Raw genomic sequence first — 6,000 nt, forward strand, 5'->3', positions numbered from 1 at the left:
GTGTATTACACACACCATGATGAGAGTGGTATAAAGAGAGGTGTGTTTCTCAAACTAAATAGTTTAGGTATGAAACTCAAACTTTATTTGAAAACAGTCTGGAGAGGTAATGAGCCAACAATCAATAAGATATTGATTGGTTTGGTATGATTGAAAATTATCGAATGGATAAGAGCGTTGTATTGGCTCAATGCTTCTTTTTTTCACTTTCACTCACCAATATATTGAGTAAAATACTCCATTTTTCTAGCTCTACTTAAAGCTTTTAAGTTTGTAGTTATAAATCACTACAACAAAAGTTGGGGACAATTAATCAATAGTAATATGCAAGGATAAATTAAACAAACAGGCTTCTCGATCATTCTTCACATTCGTCGTCTCTCATGTCCCTCCAAGTTTTTCAACAAAATGTTTCAGATCTAGGTTATTGGCTCATTGCCCTTAAATGGATTTTCTTTTTAATTTTTAACTCAGATTCAAGTTCCCTTCATTGTTCTTCCAAATCATGAAACTAATCAATAGCTAAGAAAATCAGTATGTAAATTTTAAAGTTTTCCACCAAAACATTTTTCTATTCAGTATGTAATGTAAATTTCAATTCCTACCTCAAAAGATCATAACAAATTAAAATTTTCAGCTTTCAATTTCGTTTTTAGTGGTTCGACTTTCGAAATGCCTATCGACACGAAGCTTTTCGATTTAGTTGCTACTGATTTACTTTCTAATTAGGTACACTTTTTTTTTTTTAGCTATGCATAAGTTTTGAGAGTGTTTATATGTGTTGGTTTAAATTTAAAGTATTTATTAAATAAATTATGTTTTTGATAATGTGCATTAATATGAAGAAATAAATATAAAGAAGGGTGAATTTGTTAAGTCATAATTGATTTATATATATTTTAAATATGCTTAAAAAATGGTTTAAAAAAAATCAAAATAAGAGAGGTAGACTTAACATCATAAACCACAAATAAAATGAGTGTTATAGAATGAAACCTGAAGGGAGCTCTCTGAAATTATCCCTAAATTTTTTATTACCAATAACTTTATCCTATTATTAATTGAATATTTACATTTTTACCTTTATTTATCACTTAATTAGCACAAATACTTTTTTATAGGATATTAGCCATTGACTTAGGGGTGTACATGGCCGGGTTGGTTCGAGTTTTCAAATATCAAACCAAATCATTTGTGTTGGATTTTTGAATTATAAACCAAACCAATAAAATTTGGGTTTTTTCGGGTTTTTAGGATTTTCGAGTTTTTCCAATAAAGTATTCATACAAACATACTTGTACTTCAAATATTTCTTTAGTCCTACCAAAATATAACTATCTAAAGTGTTTCTTAAGAAAATAAGACAAAATATGATATGATTAATGACACTAAAATATCCAACAAAAAAATAATAATGAAATCGCGTAAAACAAATATTGCAAATTAATAAGTCATAATGAAAATGATCACAACTTAAAAGTACTAAATCATGCAAAAATAAGTTTAATAAGTATTAGTTACATGACTAAATATTAAAGGAAATTAAAATTAGATTATGTATTTTAATTGTCTAAACCTATGTAAAACTAAAGAACAAATATTCAATATTATTGTCATTCTTAGTGTTGAATTGATTTTCTTTTTTGCATTAGTATTAATTTGATTTAGATTTAGATTTAAGTTTTATTATAATTATCAACATCTATGGACTATAATCTTTATTGGACCGTTAAGAATTCTAACTTTCAAACTTGAAATGATATATTAAAAGATAAAAACTATGAAAAAGTATAAGAAATATTTAAAAATTATATCAAAGTAAATATTTTTACCTATAAAATAAAAATTTTAAATTATATATATAATGTCGGGTTAGTTTGGTCTCGGGTTGATTTTTTTTAGTTGAAACCAAACCAACCCAAATATAGTAGGGTTTTTTTTCCAATACCAAACCAAGTCAAACCAAACCACTAATCTAATTTTTTTTCCAATTTGACTCAATTTACAGTTTGATTTGATTTTGTACACCCATACGGCGTTGACTTGTGGTATTTATAGAAAAGTGATCAAAATTTTATTCTTGTAATGTGGAAGTTCAATTATATGACATGTCACATGATTAATTATCTGTATTTGTTCTGCCGTATTTTTTTAATTCTTATATATAAATTAAAATAAAAATATTTTACGTTACGGAGAATTTCTCTAATCGACAACTATTAGTCTATTACTATGAGCTTTGTGATGATACGACGTCTTATCCACGTTATTAGTGCCGCCTATACCTTGCTGAAGTATCTATAGAACACAATTTGGTGTATCCAATTGGAGCCTGGCTAATCGAGAGTCACACCAGGTAGAATCCATATGGAAATAGTACTCCCTATAAAAAATTTCTCAACTCTATTTCATTTCAATACTTAATATTTTTCCTTATGAGATAAATAAAATTAGGAATTTTTAGACTAGACATTCTTTAAATCAAATCTTTATTTTGTCGCTTCACCAACATATAAATCTTTATTGTACAAAGTATGTTCCTCGCAAATTTATGAATTTGTTAGAGCCACACATATTTTCTTTAATAGTTCATTACCAATAACAATCTTTTAACCAAACAAAAAAAGGAATAACCAAGAGCTACTACCCAATTAATTGTCGAGGGATATATGTAATAACTTTTTAAACGAGTGATGGTGCTATTTAATTATAGATCGAGATAATAATTAAAGGTTTTGAATTTATTCAAACTTCAAAGTATGGTGGTGCTATTTAATATAGATCGAGATAATAATTAAAGGTTTTGAATTTATTCGGACTTCAAAGTAGATATTGAACATCGGACACCTAATGTGTAATCAAAAAAATTTATAGTTGATATACCTCTTGTCGCTCACATATAACCTTATCGTAACAAAAGGGACTCACATATGCTACCATCACAAAAATGGCTCAAATACATCATTTTCATCTAATGAAAGTGAAATTATTAATTTTAATTAATTTATTTGATTTCTTATTTTAAAAATATCCTATTTTTCTAGCAAAGTTCTTAATCTTTCTCACACATGATCAAGGCATTCAATTATGAGTAATAGTTTAAGTATGTTTTTTTAAAATTTGTAAGTAATAATTGTTGGGTTTTTAAAAGGTGTGAATGGAAAATGAAGAGTTGCGACTTTTATGAAGAGTTGTGACTTTGATGAAAAATTGCGACTTTTATGATGAGTTGTGACTTTTATGAAAAGTTGCGACTTTTATGAAAAGTTGTGACTTTTATGAAAGGTGGTGACCTTCCGAAAGATTGTGACTTTTCCAATGGTTTGTGACCTTTCCGGTAAGGCACAATAAGAACCTTTTCACACTACCCTTTGTTTTCTATAAATTGACGGATTTTCTGAACTTCTTCTTCTACTACTAAATCTAGTATTCTAAGTGTACTTTACTGCCGTTGAGTGGCTCGCTGACACCAGCGTTTTGGGTATCAATACACTGGTGAATGAGATCATTCTATCCTGGGAGGACATATTCCAAATCAAACCTCGGATACTAGAGGGGAATAATTTCCTTAAGGGGACATTGTGCATTCAGTGGGCTTGATCTTCTTTCTATTTTTCCAGATTCTGGTATGTGTTACAGATTTTAGATTTGTGAATTAATTTATGTTCTTCTGTTCTTCACTGGTTCATTAAACTTTGGTAACTTCGTGTTTCTGCAAAGTTCGTTGGAATCAGTAAGATTCTTTAAACACAGATTGACAACAATTCTTCTTTAAGAAAAAATAATAATATTTTGTATATTTTATCTAATTTGTTTCTGATTCTAGTTTCTCTACTAGTTTTAATTTTCTAGTTGTGAAAATGTTCTTAAACTTTATTGTGTCTTACCAAGTTCTTCAAAGTTTTGTTCCAAGTATCTTAGGAATACAAGATGTACAACAATAATTTCGTTATGCTTTCCAGGCTGCAAATAATTTAGGTATATTAAATTAAAAAAGAATAAATTGATAGTTTAGTGGATGTGCTTTTTGAATTGACACACCTATTAAGAAAACAATGATTGATATAATGAGTTTATCCCTATTAATAATAAAGTGGATAAATTAAAATTTTAAGATTTTCAAGAAGTTCTACATTTTTCAAAATTAATTAATTAAAGGTATAATAGGTAAATTTTTTTTGTCCTTTCTTGATTTGTCAAATGAACAAATAAAAAAATAAAATTAAACAGTAATTAAGAACACAAGAAGTACAATATAACGGATAACAATCATCGAAGGTGTAACTAATAATTGTTATTAATTTATTTAACACGTTCCTCACTTCTGAACTGTTTGGATAATGTGTTTCTGGTGGCCAAATCTGACCAGCAGATATTCGGTGTTAATAAGTAAAGTATATTAATGGATTTAATCAGCATGTGCAGCGCGCTATCATATTTTAAGTTTTAACCTTATTTAGCTAGTAATATATTCTTTTGTTTTAATTTATTTGTTTTATTTTTTTAATCCGTTTAAAAAATATCAATTCTTTATTTTTAACTTTTTACATATTTAGATCATAAAATTTAAAAATATTTTAACATATCTTTAATTTAAGATCACAAAATTCATTAAGCATCAACACTTTAGTGCTTAGAGCTGAAGCTCCCAACTTTTGCATTAAACACCTGCATCAATGTTATTTCTATTGTGTTTTTTCTTTTTGTTAGTAATGCCTGTTAAGATAAAAGATTTAAATTACATATATTTGGTATATATTTTAATATGTTATAATTATATTTTACAAGTTATTCATCGTATTTCAACGAATAGTTTTCTTTTTATATGATTTGATGGAAAGAGTTGTTTGACCAACTAAAAAATGTATGTGTTGAAAATTTATGCGAACTACATAAACTTGACTAGCATTAGGTCATAAATTTTCAAATATTTAAAATAAATCAGATCTGTGTAATGTATGTATTAAAGTTATAAAGTTATAAAGTTATAAAAGTTATAAAAGTTATAAAAGTTATACAACAAATCTGACGGTGGTCCGTCCAGTCATAGATCAAGCAAGTCAATATTCTTAGAGGTAGTCCAACTACATAAGAATCGAAATACATAATAATTTTAACATAGTTTCTCAGACTGCATGGTTTAATTATTTTACCCAAGCAAAGGACCTGTCAAGAAGCTAATACATACTTTTATTAAGCCCATGTATCTGATGAGCCGTGATTTTTAGCTCGAAATTGAGTTTGATAAGTAGGGCGCCTCATACCCGGTTAGAACTACAATTTTTTAAAGTTCATTTAACACGTTCCTCACTTATGTGCTGTTGGGATGATGTGTTTCTTGCTGTCAAATCTCAATATGATCCGACAAATATCACCAACAGGTGTGCAGTGGTAATAAGAATTAGTATATTAATGGATTTAATTTAATTTAATGCATTATCAGCATGTGCGCTATCATATTTTAACATAATCTAGCTAGTAATATAATCGCCGGTTTTCATTTGTTTATCTTTATCTTTTTTTTTAGTCCATTTAAAAAATATCTTTTGCTTTTTAAAAATAGAATTTTTAGGAATCTCATAATGAGAGGAGCAAATTACATCGTATTCCTATCATTTTTCAATTTACAAAAATCCCTTCAAATATGTGTATCCGGATACATAACATTTGATACATTAGACAACTTGTCAGTTGAGAGAAAAAATGAAAATAAATGTAAAATTAAATGTCAATTTTCATAATCACGCAAATCAAATTAATGTCAATTTTTCTCAAATCATAACAGATCCAAACAACTCAAATTTCAAATTTTCTTCACTCAATTTTGATATGTATATGATACTTATTATACAATTTTAAAACTGTTGAATTTGATATATATTATGTATCATGTACATATCAATTAATTTGATACACAAATCACAATGCTTTAGCGCTATAGAACATTATAGTTTATGTATCAAGTGTATTTATTGGGTAATGTGGTACAAACATATAATC

This window comes from Solanum verrucosum, unplaced genomic scaffold (genome assembly GCF_900185275.1).
Source record: "Solanum verrucosum unplaced genomic scaffold, falcon-dt-bn FXZP01000180.1, whole genome shotgun sequence".
NCBI lineage: Eukaryota > Viridiplantae > Streptophyta > Magnoliopsida > Solanales > Solanaceae > Solanum > Solanum verrucosum.